The sequence below is a fragment of the Trichomycterus rosablanca genome, chromosome 5 (genome assembly GCF_030014385.1).
Source record: "Trichomycterus rosablanca isolate fTriRos1 chromosome 5, fTriRos1.hap1, whole genome shotgun sequence".
Classification (NCBI taxonomy): Eukaryota; Metazoa; Chordata; class Actinopteri; order Siluriformes; family Trichomycteridae; genus Trichomycterus; species Trichomycterus rosablanca.
In genome coordinates, this window is record NC_085992.1 from 26,374,199 (window position 1) to 26,400,335 (window position 26,137).

General features: G+C 39.9%; 1 protein-coding gene and 1 long non-coding RNA gene across 6 annotated transcripts in view; one reads left to right on the forward strand and one right to left on the reverse strand.

Moving 5' to 3' along the window:
• The window catches only part of LOC134315018 (KH domain-containing RNA-binding protein QKI), a 161,128-nt gene that overhangs the window by 116,960 nt on the left and 18,031 nt on the right, over positions 1-26,137 (reverse strand). The window lies entirely within an intron of this gene.
• LOC134314415 (uncharacterized) lies at positions 5,621-6,448 on the forward strand. The gene is made up of 2 exons (XR_010012380.1): positions 5,621-5,770; positions 6,195-6,448. It is a non-coding gene; the product is annotated as an uncharacterized LOC134314415 (long non-coding RNA).

The window sequence follows — 26,137 nt, forward strand, 5'->3', positions numbered from 1 at the left end:
ATTAATCGCGATTAACTATATGAAATTCTGAGATTAATCACGATTAAAAATTTTAATCGTTTGACAGCCGTACTTAAAACATATCTCTTTTCACAGTTAATTCATTCTTTTACTCACTGTAGATTTCCCCATTTTTCTTGACTGTGTAAAGTGACCTTGCGTTTGAGAAAGGTACTATATAAATTGAAAAAAGAATGACCATCACGGCTATGCCCTTTGCCATTCTTGACGTATTTGATGCCCTGCTTCTCAAATATAAGACGTCCACTTGTTTCGATCTGCTACCTTCCACTATAATCTCCAGCACTCCAGTGTTTGTCATCACATTTCTTTACAGCCTTCTTGATTCGACACACCAGCTCCTGAAGTTCTTCTGGTGATGTGACCAATAATACAATGTCAACAGCATACTGAGATTGCTAACGGTCTTTCCACCAATCCTGAATTCTCTGTAAATCTTTGTAGCACCCTTCTCATCACTTGTACTTTAAGGATGTTAAACAGATATGGCGAGACGTTGCATGCTTGTTGGACTTTCTGTCTTCAAACATGCTTATCCATAATTGGTCATGATGTACCATGTCAAATGTGTTTGTGACATCAATGAAACATAAATGTAAATATAAATGACTGGTTCCGTTCTCTTGCTTTCTCTATAATGATTTGGAGGTTTGTGATCTGATCCTGTGTGCTTAGTCTTAGCCTAAATCCAGCTTGTTCCTGGGCAAACTCTTCTTCAAACTTTGTTTGCATTTGTTTCCGGATTACTCACAACAGGATCTTGCTAGTATGTGGGACCAATGCAATGGTCCTGTAGTTTCCACATTGGAACAAGTCATTGTTGTTCGGCAGTGGAACGAAGACTGATTGTGTCCATTTTTCTGGCCAGATCTTAGTCTCCCACACTTTTCTGCAGACCTTATGCAGCGTGTTAAGTCATCTCTTCACCAAACCTAAGCAAGTAAACTGCTTTGTCATCTGGACCAGGTGGCTTACTGCCTACAGCAGTTCTTCTATCATTGACACACCTCCTTTGGTTCAACACGTCTCTTCTCAATTTTATTCTGTATGGTTGTGGTTTGAGGGTCTGGAATGGTTTGATGGTCTTCCCTATCTGGAACACAAGTCTGCTGTTGTCTTTCTTTGCATCCGTAAAAAAATTACACTCCTAGAAGAAAACCCAGCAAAAATATATATACCAACATTTAAGGCAATTAGTAAATACTTTTATCCAAAGCAACTTGTGATTATGACTGAACACACTGCAAGCAACATTTTGATCAATAGTCAAGTACCCTAACACTACCTGCTGCACAAACAAGCCAAAAATATGCTTTACTTGGGAAAAGACATGACAAAATGACTAATTCCACAAATTACAATGTGTGCTTTTGGCCTTGCAGTCTTTAAAACTGTGCTAAAAACATCCTAAATGTCTATAGAGGGATAATCATTGCATAGTGAGAAACCCCCCACACTGCCTGTGACCACCCCCCACCATAAAAAATGAACTGTCTATTATAATACATCCTCTGTTAAACTTCAGAAGTTTTACACTAGTAGTGGTGCTGACATCTACAGCATGAAACCAAGGAAAGGCAGAAAGGATAATCACTGTAATTACACATGATCTCGCCTGTCACATAATGAAGCAAGCAGTAAGTCTCCATTTTCCACTTCTTAAACCAGCCCAGATAATCCCACATTATAAGCAGAAGTAAGGTAAATGAATGGATGATGTTCAGGGAAGGAAAAAGATAGAGCACTTTAATAAGGTGGAAATGGTAATTAAAACCACTAATTCCATTAAAGTTTTATAAAAGACATTAAATAACCTGGTCTCTAAGAGCCATCACTGTGTGACGGGTAAATCTATTACCAAAGGATAAATCTATTGCAAATCTCAGGGGCAAATCAAGGAGGAAGAAGAGATATTACAATGGGGATATATCACTGCCACAGACATACTCTTAACATGCCTTCCATATTCATGAGCTGTTTAATCAAAATTCCAAAACCATCATACATATTTTAATCACACATAAATAAAGACCCATAAATGTATGCCAAAGTCTACAGATATCACCCCCTGAAATAAAACTGAAAAGGTTAGAAGCAGATAATAAACTGCTTCCTGGAAGGGTTATGATCTAATACATTATTAAAATACATTATTAAAAACAACTGCAGAAAGCTCTATAATAATGTCACTGATTATTAAACGGAATGCCAAACATTGTCAGGTGTCCAAATACTTTTGTCCATCGAGTGAATGACCACAGGTGAGACCTTTTTAGTACCGTGTACATATTTCTGATACAGCTGAGATAAGGGCTTTAGAAAAGAAAAACAAAGGCCGCTCAGGTGACGCAGCGGTAAAAACACTCGCTGCAATAAGAGCTGGGATCTCTAATACATCGTATCGAATCTCAGCTCTGCCTTGCCGGCTGAAGGCTGAGCGGCCACATGAACAACGATTGGCCTGTTGTTCAGATGGGTGGGAATAAGCCGGATATGGGTCTCTCTCTGTCAGACTGGTGCAATTACGACCTCTGCTGGCTGATTAGAGGCACCTACACAGAGATGAGGAAAGAGTGCTCTTAGGGTGTGTCTCTCCGTACACAACTCTAGGTGGCACAACACTTGTCAGTGTGTGAGTGATAAGATGCATACGGCTTGCTGCCCATGTGTCGGAGGGGGTGTGGGTTAGCTTCGATCTCCTCAGTCAGAGCAGGGATCGGCATAGGCGGAGAGGAAGCATGATGCAATTGGACACACTAAAGGGGGAGAAAAATAGGAGAAAATGCATAAAAAAAAGAAAAGAAAAATAATTTGTAGTGCATTGTTGTGTGTGCTTCCCAACAATGACTTGTGGCTCCAGTGATGAGCAACGTACACAGCAGTACAAATGTCTAAAATATAAATGTAAATGACTGTAGCTAAGACACCTTAACTTAAAATCAGGGGTGTCCAGATACTTTAGGCCATATTGTGTATTTGCATAAGCAACAGTTAAACCCTTTCAACAAATTGATGACCTGTTATCTAGCTACCTTAAATACACCGACCAGGCATAACATTATGACCACTGAATAACACTTTGAATAACACTGATTATCTCTTCATCTTGGCACCTGTTAGTGGGTGGGATATATTGTGATGGCTAGACGACTGGGTCAGAGCATCTCCAAAACTGCAGCTCTTGTGGGGTGTTCCCGATCTGCAGTGATCAGTATCTATCAAAAGTGGTCCAAAGAAGGAACAGTGGTAAACCGGCGACAGGGTCATGTGCGGCCAAGACTCACTGATGCACGTGGGGAGCGAAGGCTGGCCCGTGTGATCCGATCCAACAGACGAGCTACTGTAGCTCAAATTGCTAAAGAAGTTAATGCTGGTTCTTATAGGAAGGTATCAGAATACACGGTGCATCACAGTTGCAGGGCTGTTTTGGCAGCAAAAGGGGGACCAACACAATATTAGGAAGGTGGTCATAATGTTATGCCTGATCGGTGTAGGTGTTTAGGCTAAAAGTCTATTCCCTAATGTCTTTAGCCTATCTCAATAAATCACAGCCCGTTCGATGGCTGTAAATGATGAGCGCATTGTTATCAATAGTGATTTATGCGTCTAGACTGACAATCAAGGCTACAGCTTTGAGCTACAGTGCCAAAAAAGAGGAGTGTGCTTTGAGGAAATACAAGAAAGATGCCATGTCAGGTCACAGTGTGAGGAATAGTGCACGTTAGAGATATCAGTGAAGCACAGCGGCTGGGTGTTGAAGGTGAGTGTACGGTAAGAAAACAAGGCATTTGCATTTTATGCTATTTTGCATTTGGTTCTTTTGAGAAATGTAATTACACGATGGAGCTAAATTGATTCTGCAAAGCGAGCGTGGCAAGGTGCGAGGTGAAATGTTGTTGACATAAAATGAGGCAGGTGTGTAAATTTATGAATGCTGCTAATGTGATTCCCTAACATAAGACTTCTTGTTAACTTCGGTTTAATTCTTTCTACTAAAGCCAAGCTAATAATGCTGACACTGATTGTGTTTACATGCAGACTAATAATCTGACCATAATTTGATTTCTAATCTGATTTTGCATGTGGTGAAAAAGTTTCTAATTTTGAGGAATCTGATTAAGTCAGATGGATTTTAGCCCTGTAATTGGATTAATCAGTGCTTGCTCTCTCCATTCTCCAATTTCCTTTGGATACAACTCGCATTTGCCTCTCTATACTAACAAAGTTCTTAGACACTGAATAGGGCATCACGAGCTTGTTGAATCTTATTCCAAAACCATTGGAAATAATATGGAATTGTCCTCCCTCACAATGCCCTTGGCTGATACAACAGCATAAGCTCTTCTAGCACTTCTACATATTGCAAGCAGCTGAGTAGTGTGGTCTGAACACTGCAGTTATTATAAGTTTTATATGTCAAGGCTTAAATCAGTTTGAAATCATTACATCCTCATTATTGAAAGACTGTCCACAATATTTTGGTGTGTGTGTGGTAATTTGTACTTATTAATTTTAAAGAGCTTTGGTGAGGTCAGACACTGAAAGGCTTGGTTCACAAATATTCTACTTCCTTATATAGGTCAGGGTTCTGTTTGTGCCACTGGAGTTACCCACACCAAAAATGCCAAACCAATACTTACATCACTTGCCAAACAGGGGTACGTTCATGCCGAAACAGAAAAAAAAGGATTCTTAAACGGCCGCTCAGGTGGCGCAGCTGTAAAAACACACGCTGGAACCAGAGCTGGGATCTCGAATACATCGTATCAAGTCTCAGCTCTGCCTGCTGGCTAGGGTGAGCAGCCACATGAACATGAACATGGCCTGTTGTGCAGATATGGGTGGGATATTAAAACGCCGAATAGGGACTCTCTCATAACTAATGCAATTACGACCTCTGCTGGCTGATTGATGGCACCTGCACAGAGATGGGAAAAGAGTGCTGTCATGGTGTGTCTTTCCGTACACAGTGCTGAGCTGCACTGCACTCGTCAACGTGTAGGTGACAAGATGCATACGGCTGCTGCCCATGTGTCGGAGGGGTGTGGGTTATCTCCGTTCTCCTCAATCAGAAACGAAGATCTGCATTGGTGGAGAGGAAGCATGACGCAATCAGGCAACTGGACGCGCTAAAAGGGAGAAAAAGGGGAGAAAATGCATAAACAAAATAATAAAAAAGAGCCTCCTTAAACTGTTGAAACAAATTTAGATCCATAGATTGTATTATGTATTTTATACAATTGCTAGTAATGGATGTGTCCAAAATAACGGAAACAGTAACAAATACTAGACACAAAATATCCGCAGCCCACAGCAGAGAAAGCGGGTGCAAAATGTGCATTGAGGCTGGGTTCACTCCAGAAAAGCCCCCTAAGCGGGCCAACATGGCAACTCAGAAGGACACGACTCTTAACCTGGGTCAGCTGTAGGGCTGCAACGATTAGTCGACACAATCGATAACGTCGACTATAAAAATTTGTCGACGTGGAATTTCATTGTCGACGCGTCGTTATTATTGCAACGCACTAAAGGAACTGCAGGGGGCGCAGCATCGCTTCCATGGCGCAGCGGGGAGTTTATGAACACAGAGAGGCAAAGATAAAGAGACCGAAACTTTCTAAAGTATTTCAGCCAAAATAACCCAATGAAACGAGCTGAACACAGACACTACAGAGCAGAGTTGTGGTTTCACACCAGCACTACGGTGAAACGCGAGCACCCTGCAGCCGTGATGACCAGCGTTATTCAGGTAAGTTTTTACACCGCTTTGTGCTTTAACCAACGTAGTTAATGTTTGTTAATGCTAGAGTACTTGTCGGAAAACTTCCTAAGAGTTCACTATTTTTCAGGTTTGTTTGCTAGCTAACTCATTAAGTGCAATAGTTAATCAGTCATTTATATGAGTAACGTTATATAACTTAACATTATAGCCTAACGTTACCCTGTCTCGTCTTCTATATTTTTTGCTCTCGTTAATGAGAGCATTCATTCTAAATAATAAGCCTCCTCCACTTAATGATAGCTAGTTAGCTCAGCAGATAATTCAGTTAAGATATTTAACCTGTTATGGTTTAGTTGGACTAGCCAGTACACTGTTTGTAATAAACTATGATACACAGCCTTCAGTTTGTGATCATTAATACAGCTTTCTCTTTTGCTCTTTCTATTAATAGCACTAAGCAATGGAGTGTGGATGTGATGAGAAGAGGTTCATGCACCCCTCAAATGGCTGAGGTCTTCACAGACAGCATTCACATGTTTCTCAACCACATGTTATATATGTTTTTGATTTCCAGAGTGATAACTTCTGAAACATAACAGTTTCTAATGCTGTCCAAAGCTTTCTTATTTCATTGAATTTTTTTATTGTGATTGTGTATTAATGTTTCAAATATATTTAATTAAACTATCAAGCTTAAGTTTCATATTCATGTTTCATGGGTCATTATTTTAATTTGATATTGGAACTTAAATAACATAACAGAGCTTTGTTATGTTAAGGCAGAGATGGAGGGTATGACATAAATAATCGTTGACTAGTCGACTAATCGAAAAAATAATCGTCAGATTAGTGGACTACTAAAATAATCGTTAGTTGCAGCCCTAGTCAGCTGCCATGTAACATAAAACATGAGGACGTGTGGGGACCAAGCTGGTAAAGTGGATGCTGCTCAGACATTCAGTTATTGACTGACCTCGATCAACTCAAAGGTTTGTAAATACTAAACTTGCACAAAACTTTGAAAGTAATTTACTGCCAAAATTAGATTTCTTGCAGTCAATTAATTATTCACTGCTTGTAAACACACTCAATGTCACAACAACAAAGACACAATATTCAAGATTCATCCATGGATCTACGAGCGTTCTTCAAAAAGCGTTCTTTTTTAAAACTCTATTTATTAAGAATTTACATCACTTTACTACATAGTCACCTTCCTTTGTGATGCATTTTTCCCAGCGTTGTACCAACGTTTTTTTTATTATTATTTTGTTTATGCATTTTCTCCCATTTTTCTCCCTTTTTAGCGTGTCTAATTTCCCGATTGCGCCATGCTTCCTCTCCACCAATGCCGATCCCTGCTCTGATTGAGGAGAACAAAGCTAACCCACGCCCCCTCCGACATGTGGGCAGCATGCTGTATGCATCTTATCACCTACACTTTGATGAGTGCAGTGCAGCCCAGCGCTGTGTATGGAGAGACACACCCTGACAGCACTCTTTGCTCATCTCTGTGCAGGTGCCATCAATCAGCCAGCAGAGGTCGTAATTCCATACGTTATGAGAGAGAGACTCTATCCGTCTTAATCCCACCCATATCTGAACAGCAGGCCAATCGTTGTTCATGTGGTTGCTCACCCTAGCCGGCAGGCAGAGCTGAGAATCGATACAATGTATTCGAGATCCCAGCTCTGGTTCCAGCATGTGTCTTTACCGCTGCACCACCTGAGCAGCTGTTGTACCAACTTTTTAATGCCATCAGCAAAAAATGTTTTCGGTAGAGCGCATGAAAATTTAATCACATGAAAATCTTCTTCCCCTTAAAGCTTCTTTGAGCGGTCCAAACAAGTGGAAATCAGATTATGCTAAATCCGGACTATAAGCTCTCTCTCAGTCTCTCAGACACGTCCAACTACTACTCCTTCCACCCTCACCGTTTCCAACGTAAATATAAAAGTGTAGAAACTTTTTGAAGATCCCTTGTATATTTTAAATATCTAGTGACAAATAACTTCAAACAGTAAATCCACTTTATAAATACTGTTACATCCGCATGACAGCCTTCTTTTCTCTGTGGTTGCTGACATGAAGCAGCTTTAATGCAGTGCCAGGATTAGCTTGCTACATAGGGTTAACCACATACATGGAGGCTCTTTTTAGCCATTCAAGCATTGCAATGAATACTTGAAGGCCATGGAGTGCTGACTCTCATAGACTTTCCTCTAGTCACCTGACCTAAAATCCATAAAGCATGTATAGGGGCTCTTAAACACAGAGAAAACCAAGCATTGTGAATTCAAGCTGAAATAACATGGATCATCAGTTTTTGAGCTAAGTCTATGCCAACTGTTATACTGTTATGATTATATGATTTGTAAGAACAATCACTGCATTACAGTTAAGAATGCTAATACTGTACTGTACACCTGTATATGTATATGACAAATAAAGTATATCTTCTTAAACAATCATTTTCACTAGTGGTCTGAGACTATTGGTGCCCACCATTAAAAAAAAAAAAGTATAATACTGTACACCTGTAAATGTACAGTATATGACAAATAAAGTATATCTTCTTAAACAATCATTTTCACTAGTGGTCTGAGACTATTGGTGCCCACCATTTTAAAAAAAGCGGTACACTCAAACAAGAAAACTCAATTAAAATCAATTTAAAAAATAGCCAATATATTACAAAGCTTTTCCTGTACCACTACGCCGCCCCATCATCATATCTCCAAAGTCTAAATGTGAAGGGACATTTATTGATTGTCTGCTATAGGACCTTAGGGTATAAAGTATAAATAGAAGTGGACAGCCCATGTACTTAAGGTTGTTTTCTTTTGGGCTGACCAGGGAGTGCTGTCCGGCGGTCAGGCAAGGCTTCAGACTTCAGGATGATTAAACTGTCAGTGGTGATTTATGAATGATGGTATTATGCCATTTAAAAGCAGTTTTTTAGTGATTTGTCAGCTTTCTTGCTTGCCGATTTCAATCATTTTGCTGCACTGAGCTCAAGGGCTGGTCTTGCTGCACCACTAAGCAAGCAGCCGCCACCTGCGTACATATGGCCACAAAGCCTGGCACAGAATGTGACAAATTCACACACACACACACACACACACACACACAAAAGGATGGCAAGGATGCAGACCAAACACAAGTCTAGACTTCTGTGTAGCACATTATCAGCTGGGTATGACTAAAATCACCAGGAAACAGGAAAACAAAATGACAGACTTGAATAGAAACAAACAAATGGTTGGATGCAGCCCGCCAGCTACTCAATCCACTGGCAAGTTGCAACCTAAGTCTGCCTAACACCCTAACAACCTAACACCAAGCTGAACCCCAGGTACACTTATAAAGAGCTGCCTCTAGGTGTTACCAGTAATGTTTAATTAGATGCAGAGAATGCTTTCAAGTGCAGTTAAAGTCTTCACCCAATAACCCTGCCCGCACTCACGCCAACCAGCATGAGCATGGCATGTGTGTGCGCGTTACAGAATCCTGTCCCCAAACTCCCACCCATTCAACAGAACGGCTCCCAACATTTCAAATCCTATTCAAGGACCAGTGAAATGTCCTTGTTCAGACCCTGCAATCAAAGATGCCCGCAGATACCAAGACCGATCATACTGTTGTAACCCCTGGTGCCATGACCAACTGTCAGTGGAGTTGGCATCACCTACCGATGGAGGACACATGCTTGTGAGAATGGTGTGTGTGATTTGGGCTTGAGAAAAGCTGCTTGAGTGGGGCGCTAGTCATCCCCCTAAACACCGAGATAAGCAAGTCAGTCTAGTGGTTAAGATACTGGGCTAGTAATTAGAAGGTCACTGGTTCAAGCCCCACCACTGCAAGGTTGCTGCTGCTGGGGACCTAAGCAATGCCTTTAATCCTCAAATGCTCAGACTGTATACTGTAGCTGTAATGTAAGTCACTTTGGATAAAGGCATCTGCTTAATGCCGAAAATGTAAATGTAAAAGGTTTAAGACTCCTGCATTTGGGTTTAACATCCTCTGTGACCATGACATGCAGATTTTTGAGAAGTGGTCATAATGTTTTGACTGTTCTGTGTTTATTTATTTATTTTAAAAGGCTTTGACAAAAAAATGCAAAGCCAGCATTGTCTCAGAAACTAACAAAAGACTAGAAAAAGATTCACTTAAAATTTGCTATAGTTTCCAACTGTGCACCTACAATGTGTGCTAAGGCTACAGAGACCAGTAAGTGCAATTAAGATCACAAAATAATAAAGCATGTTCTAAATATTACTGCTGCACATAAAAATAATAATTTCACGCAAAACTTAAATACATAAATACATAACAAGCAAATAGCATGAACATCCCTGATCTAATTGGTTAGATAACCCACAAGCACATGTAATCATCCCCAGTCCACATGTTCACAGACAATTGATAAGGAAGATACGAAAAACATCAGTTATGTAGTAAACAATAAACAATAAATAACACTGGAATCATTTTAATTCCCACAAACCATGCAAAAGAGAAGTAGAGAATTGTGGGTCTCTTGAAATTATGTGGTCAGACAGCTCAACAGTAAAACATCTCTTTGCCAGTAATTCAGCCCCTAACGTCCATAAGAAAAAGCACGACCTGAGCACAAAACATGTATGAGCACAAAGATACCATCTCTGATTTACTCAGATTTGCTTCGTCCACACTTACACCACTTCCCCTACCATTACAGACTGACTGGCCTCAAGAGCAGACATGGTTATGCTATTGTATGGTCTTTTCCATATGTTGTGGCCACAGTAATGTATGAAGATAAAAGCATCATGATATAAGGCTGTGTTTTCTAGGCACCATACTGCTACATTGCACTGTTACAGGCATTTATGCTTTTTATCTTTATTGTTGTTGTTTTTTATTTAAGCAATAGAACACGAGAGGGAGTGTGTTATCGCGAATAACATCACGGCTGTGATTTGGTCGCAGGCACGAACCGAAGGTGAGTGCCGTAGATCATCTCAGCCGTGATGTTATTCGCGATAACACACGACCTCGAGTGTTCTATTGCTTTTATACAACAGTTTTTACAAAATAAATAAAGAAAATAAATCAAAGAAGCCCTGAATTTCATATTAAATATGCTTTAATATTGACAATACCTTCCGCCAAAAAGTAGTTCCACAACGAATATAAAGTTTAACACTACAAAGCAGACATCCCAAGTTGCAAAAACTCATTTTAGGGAGGTAAGAACAACAAGAAGAAGAAAGCAAGAACCTCCGAAGGGAAAAAAAGAAATAAAAAAACCTCTCGCACACACCAAAGGCTATGGATGAAAACAACTACTAGGAGCTGCTAACTGGGCTTAACTAACTGTTCGCGTTACAAACACATTAATGTTTCCTACATAGTGCACTAGATTGTGTATCAGATCATGGATATATGTTCCCTGCATAGTGCACTAGATAGTGAATTAGACAATTGGTTATGTTCCCTACACAGTGCGCTAGATTGTATATCAGATAACGGATTTAAAACGTGACCAGGAAAAAAAGGCTGTGTCGCCTGCGTGCGCGTTTGTGTGCATGAAGCTTGTCGTTAATGGCAACGCGTCAGCGGAGTAATACCATTGTGGTGTGAAAAGACCGTGCTGTTATCACGAATATCAGCACGGCTAGAACGCTTCTCAACCAATCAGATTGTAAGGTCGGAACTAACTGTTGTATAATACTTAATAGTAAGCATTTAATGGCATCTGCATTTCGGCACAGGCTCAATTAGTCGATTTCCGTTGGCCAAATGTGCAAAGACATACATACTGCATCGTGCAACTCATGTAATAGGCCAAGGTCATGAAGATAAGATAATTTGAGTATGAGGGATCTTCAAAAAGTTTCCACACTTTTATATTTTTGTTGGAAACGATGAGGGTGGGAGTAGTAGTAATTGGTCGTGTCTGAGAGACTGAGAGAGAGCTTATAGTATGGATTTAGCACCATCTGATTTTCACCTTTTTGGACACTCTGAAAAGCTTTAAGGGGAAGAAGATTTTCATATGATGATGATGTGAAAGCAGCAGTGCATCAGTGATGGCTTTTGCTGACGGCATTAAAAAGTTGGTACGACGCTGGGAAAAATGCATCAAAGATGACTGTAGAAAAGTGATGTAATTTGTTTTTGAAATTCCTAATAAATAGGTTTTAAAAAGTGCAGAAACTTTTTGAAGAACCCTCTTATAATCTGGAATCTGTTCAGACATCACCAGCTATTATCACAGCTAGGCTTTCACAGTTTGAGTTTCTGTAATAACCAAAATCATGTTGAATATTGTGTTGCCATATTTACGCAAATGGTGGACAAATTGTTTGATATGATTGGATAGAAGTTTATTTTACAAGCTGGCTGGACATGTTGATTACATTGTCAGTGGCCTGCACAGAGCCCTGATGTCAGCCCCACTGAATGGCTTTGGAATGAACTGGAACATCAATTGAAGCTTTCTTGACCAAAATCACTACCCAGCCATACATTTTTTTTTACTAAATTAGAAAAGATTCCGACAGACACACTCAAAAGAGTGACTGTTCTTATGGCTGAAAAGATCACATAGAAGTCACTGTATTTTCATACAATTTGTTTTTTAAATCTGATGTCCAATAAGCCCATGGTCAGGTGTCCGAATACTTTTGGCCATATCATATAACTTTAAAGTATGCAAGTGATTTTAACAGCTCTAACAGTGCCATCTCTGTAAAAGAACTTTACCCAGCTTACTGATATCCAATAAAATGAATGTCTGTCGTTATGTTAATATTAAAACAGAAGCAGAAGAATCCATGACTTTTAGGTCAGATGAGAAGACCTGTCGGGTGGTGCCTGCATTGTGAACCCACAGGATGTGAGGGGGTGGATTGTGAAGGGGTTATCTTCTCAACAGAAAGCTATTACCTACTCAGAGTCCAAAAAAAGGTCCGCGAGTGCAAAGGGTCTAAGAGAGAAAGAATACAGAGAGTGAGGTGAGATTTAAAGGGGATAAAAGCAGAGAAGTTTCTGACAGAGAGACTGTAACAGGGCTGAGTGTTAAAAGGAGAGCCACCGAGTGAAGCAGACAGGCAGAAAATAAAAGGCATGAGATGAAAGAAAAACAAAAAAAAAGACCATACAATAGCATAACCATGTCTGCTGTTGAGGCCAGTCAGTCTGTAATGGTAGGGGAAGTGGTCGAATCTGAGTAAATAAGAGATGGTATCTTTGTGCTCATACCTGATTTGTGCTCAAGTCATGCTTTTTCTGTAATGATGTTTTTACATTTGACTGACTCAGCCTGGTATGACTGTCAAATTTTTGCTTCAAATGTCTCATGAATAAAGCCCTACCTAATTCACGGCTGTGAAAATAGCGTCACAAACCGTTTCCTGTATAATACACAATTTGATGTGAAATTCAAAATTGAAGGTTTGTGTTTAGCAATTGAACATATTTCATTTGCATAGCATTCACGTGCCTTACGTTTACTGGTTAATTTGCATTATGAGGCAATCCTAGCAATACTACAGCAATTCAGTTAGCAATCGCTTAGTCAAAATGTCCAAGATGTCAAAGTCTAAACTAGGGCTGGGCGATTTTGCAAAAAAAAAAAAAAATCTCGATTATTTTAAAATTATAACCGATTCTCGATTACGATTTCGATTTTTTTTTCTTGTATAATGCAATTGAAAAAAAGACTCAAATTTTTTTTTTTGCATTGTAATTTAAAAGACTGCAGAGGTGCAAAAATAGTAATAGCACCACCTATAATTATCCTTTTAAGGGACTCAAACTTTATAACAATAACAATATCACAATAATTAAAACAAAATAGAAATCTGAATTATCTATATCCTTTATAATAGCTCACAAACAACTCTTATTTTAAATAATGTGCAGCAGAACCTCCTTACATTAGGAAAAGTGCAAAACTACAAAAAGTTCTTTACAGGTTTCTTAAAAGAAACACGAGCCTGTACTGTGCTGTTTCCACCACTGAGTGAGTCTGTATCAGTATCTACACTGGGGGGGGGCATCAAGTAATCACTCTGCTCAGCTTTGATTTTGTCCTCTTGTGATTGGGGGGTGGATGGAGGGGGCAAGTTCTGCTTCTAACAATATGGACTACAATTCCCATGCTCCCACGGACTGTCACGTGACTATCACATGTCCCGATCAGCCAATCCTGATCACGCTCATCGGCTCCAGAGTTTTGATTCAGTTCAGCGGTGTTTGATTCACACTAATTAAACTCTTCTGTTTGTGTCTCGTTTTCCCGATTCTTCTTTCCTGGTAGAACAGGACCTGTGCATCCCTGACCAGAATAAAATAAATAAATCAATATGAACTGAATCTGATCAACCCAGCTGGAGCATTGAACTCATTTTAAGATTTTAGTGCATTTTGACAGCTGTTCATGAGCCAGTGGGACAGTGGAAGCTTAGTGGGTAGAGCTTTGGGGTATCAACTGAAAGGTTGAGAGTTTGAATCCCAGCTCCGCCATGCAGCCACTGTTGGGCCCTTAAACAAGGCCCTTAAACCTCTCTGCTCCAGGGGAGCCGTACAATGGCTGACTCTGCGCTCTGACCTCAGATTCCAAACAAGCTGGGATATGCGAGGAAAGAATTTCATTGTACTGTACACCTGTATATGTATATATGACAAATAAAGGCATTCAGCCATTCAGTAAAGAAAAGTTTTTTGGAGTTTTTTGTGGTAACCCTACAGTAACATATGACCAACATCTTTCTGTGTAAAAAAGCTCACATAAATAAGAAAGCCAATACCTTAGTGTGAAACCGCATAATCAGTGACACTCTCAGGTCAAGTACAGTGATTTAGGTGAAATGCAGCAAAGCATCAGCACTGGTTTGAACCAATGAGTACAGCTATAAACAAGCACGATTTCCAGTCTGTCAGTCAAAGAGACTAAGGGAGTCTAGCCTGGTAAGGGGTAGACAGGCACAGAGCAGAGACTGATCACTGTGGACAGTGTGAGAGACAGCAGGAGCTCGGGAAAGTGACACCCTTCTTTGTTTGTAATTAGGCTTCGGGAGTGAGAGTGCAGGTGTGAAGAAACGAAAGGGAGCACACACAAACCGAGACGCCATCTGGGTCTGCACTCTGTACGGCAGTGTATTAGTGCCTGATCCTGCAAAAACCTACCTGCTGCATCATCATCATCTCACATACACACACATCTACAGATACACATTGTTGCACACATACACACAACACCACACTACCTCATCCAAAATCTCTCATCAACCAGATATTCCAGTAGATGATGTGTAAGAAATTTGTTTCCTCTCTTTAAACTTAAAATCATGTCAGTAGGCATATATACTGTATATAAATATACACCGATCAGCCATAACATTAAAACCACCTCCTTGTTTCTACACTCACTGTCCATTTTATCAGATTTATCAGACACTTACCATATAGAAGCACTTTGTAGTTCTACAATTACTGACTATAGTCCATCTGTTTCTCTACATACCTTTTTGCCTGCTTTCACCCTGTTCTTCAATAGTCAGGACCCCTACAGGACCACCACAGAGTAGGTATTATTTGGGTGGTGGATGATTCTCAGCACTGCAGTGACACTGACATGGTGGTGGTGTGTTAGTGTGTGTTGTGCTGGTATGAGTGGATCAGACACAGCAGCGCTGCTGGAGTTTTTAAATACCGTGTCCACTCACTGTCCACTCTATTAGACACTCCTACCTAGTTGATCAACCATGTAGCTCATCTATTACTGCTGTTTGAGTTGGTCATCTTCTAGACCTTCATCAGTGACGGGGTGCTGTTGGCTGGATATTTTGGTTGGTGAACTATTCTCAATCCAGCAGTGACAGTGAGGTTTTTAAAAACTCCAGCAGCGCTGCTGTGTCTGATCCACTCATACCAGCACAACACACACTAACACACTAACACACCACCACCATGTCAGTGTCACTGCAGTGCTGAGAATGATCCACCACCTAAATAATTCCTACTCTGTGGTGGTCCTGTGGGGGTCCTGACCATTGAAGAACAGGGTGAAAGAAGCTAAAAAAGTATGTAGAGAAACAGATGGACTACAGTCAGTAATTGTAGAACTACAAAGTGCTTCTATATGGTAAGTGAAGCTGATTAAATGGACAGTGAGTGTAGAAACAAGGAGGTGGTTTTAATGTTATGGCTGATCAGTGAATAGCTGTTTGACAAATGCACAACCCAAGTCAGGTATCCTGCAGAGAATTACACAGTAAATCCAGACCAATTATTCATATTTATTTATTTATATTATTAAGTTATAAAAAGCTACATGAAAACATTTAGAAATATACTGTTTATTTGCACACAAAAAATGCAGTTATACACAGCCCTGCTCATTAAAATTTTTGTTGTGTGCTTTTTGGCTACACTGATTAATGATGGAAAGGGAAACCACAGATGTTCATGTGAGGCAAATGGAACAGGCTTCTGCAGAAAGTGCTAATAACGGTTATTAAAATTGTAAATTTACAATCACACAATCAGTCTAACAATTGGTCATTTGGGCTGCAGTCCTGAATTACAATACTACACAGAATAACTCTGTAGCGTTTTTTATTGTTTAGGAAAATACTAAAATCACCAAGGAAAATCTTTACATCTTTACCATCATTAAAGAGAACAGATCTGTTAAGTTTTGACTCCTACTGTCCGGTTCAGGTGCAGGCGTTAGCGGCAGAAGAATACAGAGAGAGTAGAGTGATCCTCCGTATGTAATGAGTAATACCGTACCTAATTCATGGCTGTGAAAATCACCAAGGAAAACATTTACACCTTTACCATCATTAAAGAGAACAGATCTGTTAAGTTTTGACTCCTACTGTCTGGTTCAGGTGCTGGTGTGAACAGCAGAAGAATACAGAGAGCATGTTTTACCGCTGCGCTACCTTTATGTATGTTATTTGATGACTGCCGTGAAATGTGGCACTTTTCTTTAAAAACCGGCCTCTTGCTTGTGTAAAGCTTTTGCTTGTGTAAAGCTTTTGCTTTGCTTTTGCTTTCCAGCCATTGTGGCTGTTTTTTTAAAAAACAAAACTACAATATAAAACGATTTGCTTAACAATTTTTATTACTGCAGACTTGCTTAATTTTAATGTTCTATTATGATGTCTAATGTAGACAACACTATAAATAAAGTAAAATTTATCTAAGTTTGTCTAAACTCTGACTGATGGTGTACATTATAATGCATTTTACTTGTTTTTTTCTGCTGATTGGTTTTGAGTGTTAAATATAATTACTAATTAATATTAGTATAAGATGAAACGCCACACATTTTCTCCCCAGAGGTGCTTAGAAGGGGTCTGTCTTAAACAGAAAAAAGTGAAATCCAAAGTGCAAACCTGCTTCTGCCCAGCCCTTGAAAATCAAGTTACATGACTGTAATGTAACAATGAGTCAGAAGTTTGAACCAAGAGTTTCACTTCTATATATAGAATATGACTAATCTTAATTACCACTTCACTGAGAAATGAGAGAAACTCAGTAAGCTCAAGTGTAAACAACATGTTAAAGTGACAGATATGCAGTGGACTCAAATAGTATTCAGATCTCTTGACTTTTTTCACTCTTTATCATGTTGTTGATTTGATTTTGAATTGATAAAATTTCTGGACCCTCAAGGACTGACGTCGTCCGCTAAGCTGTGGCCTTTAGTCTGAGTTTTCTTTAAGGACATTCCTGTATTTACGGAAATGTATTTGTCCTGCAATTCTACCCTTTCCATATAGAAGAACTATGTAATTCTACAATTACTGACTGTAGTCAATCTATTTCTCTACATACATTTTTAGCCTGCTTTCACCCTGTTCTTCAATGGTCAGGACCCCCACACGACCACTACAGAGTAGTTATTATTTAGGTGGTGGATGATTCTCAGCACTGCAGTGACAATGACATGGTGGTGGTGTGTTAGTGTGAGTTGATCAGACACAGCAGCGCTGCTGGAGTTTTTAAACACCATGTCCACTCACTGTCCACTCTATTAGACACTCCCACCTAGTTGGTCCACCTTGTAGATGTAAAGTCAGAGACGCTGCCAAGTTACAGGACACTGCCCATGAGGCGCTGTTGGCTGGATATTTTTGGTTGGTGGACTATTCTCAGTCCAGCAGTGACAGTGATGTGTTTAAAAACTCCAGCAGCGCTGCTGTGTCTTATCCACTCATACCAGCACAACACACACTAACACACCACCACCATGTCATTGTCACTGCAGTGCTGACATGAGAATGAATGAGAATAATGAGAATTTATGCAAAAATTCAAGGTGTCTGAATACTTTCTGTATTCTCTGTACACTAATAAATAGACCATATGTCAAGACAGACATGTGACCAGCATGCCACCCATACAGGCTGTGGAGGAACTAGTGCCTAGCCGCTTTGTGTTTGTCTATGAGGAAGGAAGAAGTATAGAAGTGCATTTTTACAAAGCTCTGTGCATGCATTTTTTTTCAAAAGGAGTAAGCCCGAGGAGACGTACAACTCCTAAAGTCTTAGAGTACAAAAAGACTCCTTAATGTAAAATAAAAAAGAAGAGGAGGAAGAGAGAAGAGGAGAGGAAGGTTCCCCGCATCGCTGGTTTTGGCACAGGCCCACTTCAATTAGCTTATTGTGGTATGGTGGAGCGGGCGCGGGTGGTGCTGTGTTTCTAAAAGCATGAAGTGCGCTTCCCCTGCAGCCTGCACAGATGGATGACAGCAGCACAACAGCACGGCTAAGTGCAAAGTCATCAGAGAAAGTCATGCAGAGACTCTCTTTCCATATGAAACGAGCAGCTACTATTTGCAAAATTGGAACACCTCTGGACTGCTTTTTTAATTAACAAAATAATAAGTTCAATTATGAGTCAGAGGCACTACGGGTGCAATGTTCAATATTAGTTTGTGCAAATAATGTAAATAAAGCAGGATAAAGAAAATAATATAATTACAGCAACCGTATTATAAAAAGAACATGAAAAGCACAATACTTGACTGGCTTGTTTACATTTCTCCTGCTATTCAGGTTATAGTTAGCATCTTAGAATGATGTGGTTGAAGGAGAAATCATCCCCGTCTTCTGTACTGCACCTTTTAATCCCTGAAGCCAAAACTCTTATTTATGGGCGCTCAAGAGGCACAGCATCCTAACAGTACCAAGAGCCTGGTCAGGTGCCAAGGCTGTATCGGTGTCACCTCCTTGCCCTTGCAACTGCAACATCTACTCATTAGTTAACATGCCAGCATAAACAGAGGAGGAATACAGTGAGCATATTGTGTCCCTTTGTCTATGTATGAGGTAGATCAGGTAGTTTTAATGCTCTACAGCTCCAAGTACACTTGGTTCAATCTAAGTTCAGTATGATATCTCAGTGTTGTTTGTTTGGATTTCTCCTAGGTAGTCCATTCCCCCAGGCCCCAAAATCATGCCTGTAAATGTACTGGCTGCTCTAAATTGTCTCTTTTGGTTAAAAATGAATAAATGTATTTATTAATTGATGTTCTTGTTCCTTGTTGTTCACTAGGCTAAATGCTGTAAATGTAAAATGTAACAGGTGTCATAAAAGTTTCTTTATGGTAATACCATACAGAGATAGGGGCTCGAGTCACACACACAGCGACTTTAGACTCGACTCGGCTCATGACTCGTAAACAACAAGTCCCTACCACAGCGAGTCCCTAGCATCAGCATGTGTTAACATTGGTTACATGTGACAATTATATATATATATATATATACCCCTTCACTTTTTTCACATTGTTACGTTACAGACATATTTGAAAACCGATTTGAGTATAGTTTTCTTTTAAAAAATCTACATGAAATAGCCCATAATGACAAAGTGAAAACAGGTTTTAGACATTTTTGTAAATTTATTAAAAATGTCAACATTTAAACATAATAGGTACATAAGTATTCACACCCATGGCTTAATATTTTGTTGAAGCACCTTTGGCAGCAATCACAGCCTCAAGTCTTCTTGGGTATGTCTCAAGCTTGGCACACCTGTTTTTGGGCATTTTCTCCCATTCTTCTCTGCAGATCCTCTCAAGCTCAGTCAGGTTGGATGGGCAGCATCTGTAGACAGCCATTTTTAGGTCTTTCCAGAGATTCAAGTCTTGGATTCAAGTCTGGGCTCTGGCTGGGCCACTCAAGGACATTCACAGACTGCTCTCGAAGCCACTCCTTTGTTATGTTGGCTGTGTCATCCTAGTCTGAGTTCCAGAGCACTCTGGAGCAGGTTTTCTTGAAGAATCTCTCTATATTTGGCTGCTGTCATCTTACCCTCTATGCGGACTAGTTGCCCAGTTACTGCCGCAGAAAAACATCCCCACAGCTTGATGCTGCCACCACCATGCTTGACAGTAGGAATGGTGTTAGCCAGGCGATGAGCAGTGCCTGTTTTTCTCCAGACATGACGCTTGTAGTTCAGGCCAAAAAGTTCTATTTTGGTTTCATCCGACCAGAGAATTTTAATTCCTCTGGTCTGAGAATCCTTAAGGTGCTTTTTGGCAAGTGGAGGAGTGGCTTCCATCTGGCCACTCTACATAAAGGCCTGATTGGTGGAGTGTGTTAGCAATGGTTGACCTACTGGATGGTTGTCCTATCTCCACAAGGGAACACTGGAGCTCTGCCTTAGTGACCATTGGGTTCTTGGTCACCTCTCTGACCAAGGCCCTTCTTCCCCGATTACTCAGTTTGGTCGGGCGGCCAGATCTAGGGAGGGTTCTGGTGGTTCCAAACTTCTTCAATTTCCGAATAATGGAGACCACAGTGCTTTTCGGGACCTTCAATGCTGCAGAAATTGTTTTGTATCCTTCCCCAGATTTGTGCCTTGACCCAATCCAGTCTCGGAGGTCTAAAGGCAATTCCTTTACTTCATTGCTTGGTTTCTGCTCTGATATGCACTGTCAACTGTGAGACCTTTTATAGACAGTGTGTGCCATTCCAAATTATGTTCAATCAACTGAATTTACCACAGGGGGTCTCCAATCAAGTTGTAGAAGCATCTCAAGGATGATCAGTGTAAACTGGATGCACCTAAGCTCAATTTTGAGCATCATAGCAAAGGGTTTGAATACTTATGTACCTATTATGTTTAAATGTTTACATTTTTAAAAGATTTACAAAAATGTCTGAAAACATGTTTTCACTTTGTCATAATGGGCTATTTCGTGTAGATTTTAAAAATGAAAATTATACTCAAATCGGATTTCGAATATGTCTGTAACAACAAAATGTGGAAAAAGTGAAGGGGTGTGAATACTTTCTGATGGCACTGTATATATATATATATATATATATATATATATATATATATATATGCATGTCATGTCACATTTATGCACAATGCACATATTTTGATATTTTAATTTGGGACACTATTATAAAATGGTGGAATACCCTACATAGTGCACTTCACAGGAACAACTCAGGTGAATGGAACGCTCCTACGGAATTGGCGCTAATGGTTGAAAGACCGCTTTCTGAACCAATCAGATTTTAATTTTTAATAAGAAATGCTATTATTTGCATTTATTCAGTTTATGTGTCAATGAAACGCTTGATTGGCTTGCTAACGAGTTTACTGTTTTACTTCACAACCGGGAAAAGTTTGTAGGTTTTTAATTATAAGCACACATTTACAAAATAAGGGATTATATTCCTAATGGGACAACACACGGTTATTTATTTAATAGCATCTGGAAGAACATAAGCTAAGGTAAGCAGTGGTTATAAGTTGTTTTGCTGTGTTTTGGATTTTGGCCGCTGTGCCATGGTTTATAGCGTGCTTTTGTTTGGCAATGAAAACAAAACGTATCAGTTTAAGCTTTTAACTGGTACCTTCTTGTTATGGAAATTACTTTCATTTGCACAATGACTAGGAAAGTAAAGGCACTAAGTAAAATGGCAAAGTCGCTAATCTGTTGTTGTTTTTTTTATCTGAACTTACAGATTATTTGTTTATTTCTACATTACATTTCCAATATATGTTTTGTGTATATTAACCTGTGACTTGACTTGGACTCTAGCCTAAAGACTCGTGACTTGACTTGGACTCTAGCCTAAAGACTCGTGACTTGACTCGGACTCATATTTTGTGACTTGTGAACATCTCTGATACCATATAGGAACCATGTTTGGTTCCTTATAGAATCTTATAATAAACGGCCCTTGTTTTGATGGTGCTACAATGAAAGAAAGAATCATTTCCCACCCCTAATGTCTATGAGAAAAGCTATTGTTGGCATGAATAGATTAGTTATTTAGAATAAAAAAGCTTTCAGATTTAACAGTGTATAATCATTTCAGCACTATTAAAATCATAATCTGTGACTTTGCTTAATCTTTTAAAACTGAATTGTTGAAATTCAAACAAACGTAGCCCATTACTTCTGTGTTCCTTCAACATTCACATTACCAAAAACACTGATGTACAGATACAGATCTGATATTTTTGGTCTGATCCACGAACACATTTAACGTTCTAACTACATGGAAGGTTGACTGGCATTTCATTGATCATATGCCTAAAAGAGTCATAAAACAAGCTACCATCTCACCCTTAATGTTTCCAATTCTTGCTTGCAAAGGGTCAGTTTGATTATTGGGTATTGTTTGTTTGTTTATTAGGATTTTAACGTCATGTTTTACACTTTGGTTACATTCATGACAGAAACGGTAGTTACTCATTACACAAGGTTCATCAGTTCATAAGGTTATATCAAACACAGTCATGAACAATTTAGTATCTCCAATTCACCTCACTTGCATGTCTTTTGACTGTGGGAGGAAACCGGAGCTCCCAGAGGAAACCCACACAGACACGGGGAGAACATGCAAACTCCACACAGAAAGGACCCAGTCTGCCTCACCTGGGTTTTGAACACAGGACCTTCTTGCTGTGAGGTGACAGTGCTACCCACTTAGCCACCGTGCCGCCCTTTTTGGGTATTGTATCAGTATAGATATCTGATGATAAAAAATGGGGGGTAGCACTGTCAGTTCACAGCAAGAAGGTCCTGGGTTTGATTTCCAGGTGGAGAGTGATCTGGGTCCTTTCTGTGTAGCGTTCGCATGTTTTCCTGGTGTCTGTGTGGATTTTCTCCGGATACTCCGGTTTTTTCCCACAGTCCAAAGACATGTAGTCAGGTTAACTGGAGATACAAAATTGCCTTTGCTGATATAGTGTTTGAGTGTGTGTTTGCCCTGTGATGTGGCAATCTGTCCATGGTGTTGCTTACCTTTTGCACAGTGAATTGCACCTAACGTGAGCCCAACCAGAATAAAGCAGTGGTAAAACAGACAATGAATGAATGATAAAAAATGAAAAATTTTTAAGTAGCTCTGGCTGGATGTTAATGGTCCACATATTTTCTACACAGCCTTGGGCAGCTGAAGAGACTTCATATTTTTTATTTAAGCATATATTTTATTGAAGGCTTTCAGAATGTAAAGAGAATTTCATTAAATATTAAATAAAATTCATCCACCTCACAAGAAAATCCCTAACATCACCTTTAAAAGTACCTCAAATAATAGGATAAGTCCTGTCCCTTAAAATAAAAAATGCTGTATTTGTGTGTGCTGCATAGGCAATGTGTGTGTGTGTGTGTGCTGGTGTTGTGTTTTGCTAGGCTTGCTGCTTCAGACGGTGATGACAAAATAAATGTTGATTCTGTAGGGATGCACTAATATGCACCAGAAGAAGCATAGTCAGCCTGCACACCTGGGGCGGCATCCTGGCCACTTTGTCACCAAACAGAATACATCAAATGCCTTCAGTCTTCACTGTAGGGCTCCCCCAGCTTTCCTAAACCCAACCCAGATCGATCAGCACACCAACATAGCCAGCAAAGCAAAGTGTGGATTGTCAATGAACTGATTATCTACTGAGCTAATCCTTCTGATGAAAATTGCACTTTCTTGGTGTAGTGTGTATTGTTTAATCAAAATAAGTGGGTAGATATGTTTCCCCTAAAGAACTGCTGACACGTGCAATTAAATATGTGCACTTTTTATTTCTATTTAGGTAGCCAAGCCAAGGATACAATTCTTTTGTAACAGAGTGGGTCACGCCTCAAGAGTAAAGCACAAGGTAAAGCCCCGCACCTGCAAGAATCGAGAAAATAAATCCAAGTGCAGGATATTTAACCAGCGTAAAACAATACTATGACCACATCCAGTAGCAAAAAAAGGGGATAAACATCAATAAATCAGATGGCCAAAAAAATGGAAATAAGGTAACAAATGAAAGACACATACACAGCCACAGCTCACAAGGTGGATAAAACATGCATAGTGCAGAACTGAGAACTGATCATAATGTGACAGGCTGCTCCAACCATCTGTGACAGGATAGAGAACCCTCAGAACCAGCCTTGAACATTGGCACCCCAACCTTACCAACTGACGCAGTTGTAAAATGTTACGTAAATGGGACAGCACGCTGCTTCTGAGGTAATCCACTCTTGACACAGGGCGAGTTCCCAAAAAGAAATAAGTGTGCTGGAATTGCACGTTAGCGGAAAACCGGACCGGACCGAGCAGCCTGGTATCACGGTTTCAGAGAAAAGCAGGTTTACCAAGGAGCTGGCAAGTTTAAAAGGAAGAAACCATGACATACAGAAAAGCTTCCACCTGGAGCGAATTAAGGCTTACAAGGCACAGGTGTTGTCAATTAGAAGAAACTGACACATCAATCGTCTGTGCCTCCATGCCCCCTCTGCCAGCCAAAATGGCATAGCAGCAGGACACGACTCTTATGTGACTCGCTGATGAATTCATATTTTTTCACAATGATGATGTGTGTTGACTCATTTTGTTTCCTAAATAAATTGTGGGTTCTTACCCAAGTTCCTTTTATTTAATATCATATTTGCTTCTAAAATCATTCCAAGTAACAAGTATGCAATAACAAAGTCAATTAGAAACTGGCCATTATTTTTTAACACTTCTTCCTGTACTGTGCAGCTCTATCATACAGTGATGACATGTTGGGAGGAAGGTTGCTTTTCTAACTGATAAGAAACAGTTCAGATGGCAGAGTTTGTCCATTAACAGGCAGCATGCTGTGGAGGTCAGCTGATAGGCAGGTGCCTTCCAAACATTTTTGTGGCAACAGAATCACAGCAGCATAAGCCAAATTCCCACTCAGCTCTGGATTCCCAGATTCGCTATGCTTTAATTGCATTGTGGTATCATGAGTCAAGCCGGTGAGGAGTTAATAGCTTAATGCGGCACAATAAGTGACTGTGTACATCACATGCTTTCAGGTTGGAAGGTCACTACTGGCTTTTCAATCGAATGATAAAGTCATAAGTGCCCTTTGTTCCCCAAAAGTTTCATTCAGTCTTAAGTAAGTACTAGCACATAAATAGGAGAATGTAATCACCCTTTATTAGCTCTAACTAATCAACAGCAATTATGGCTTTAGTTTTATAAATCTATTAATGAGGACAGCTTTTAGATGGAATATGGCACTCTATAATAACCTGAGCGAGCCATTAGCCTTTAACAAAGGTTTAAAGTGCAAATTCGGTCTAAAAGGCGTGTGTAATAAATCATACTAAAGAGGCAAAAAATCGATCATTACTCAGGGATGGCTGGATGGCTTTTTATCTGAATTAAACTGATGAGTCTAAGGGATGGCACATTAGGTGGTACCTCAGAGTGTCCTTTAAAAGGCGGGCCCGAGCACAGGACATTTGAAAATCATTTAGAAGATGAGAGATCTAATTAAATGTATCTCCTGCACCTTGAACTTTGAGCTGCTGATGAGGTAAACACATCAATCTCTTTTTGATCCTTGAGCAACAACAATCTTCAAATCCGCCCAAGCGTTCACTTACTATCTGGAGCGGGAAGAAAAATAGCCTATAGACAAAGGCCAGCCAAGTTCGCTGCAAGACCAACATGCTGACATAGTTGTTGGACACACAGGCAGATAAGAGCTGAGCTTGTTTTCAACAGTATTTATGGTTTGTAGCATTATTCACAACGAGCGTCAGATTAAACAATGGTTTCTGGCTACAGGAGGTGTTTCAGTTCTAAACAATTTATTATGTTAGACAATATTCCTGACACAGGTAAAAAAGAACAGTAAAAAAGTAGCCATTATAAACTACAAGTGGGTGGCACGGTGGCTCAGTGAGTAGCACTCTCACCTCATAACAAGAAGGTCCTGGGTCCGATCCCCAGGTGGGGCAAACCGGGTTCTTTCTGTATTGAGTTTGCATGTTCTCACCGTGTCTGTGGGTTTTCTCCGAGAGCTCCGGTTTTCTCCCACAGTCCAACGACATGCAAGTGATGTAAATTGGAGATACAAAATTGTCCATGACTGTGTTTGACATTAAAC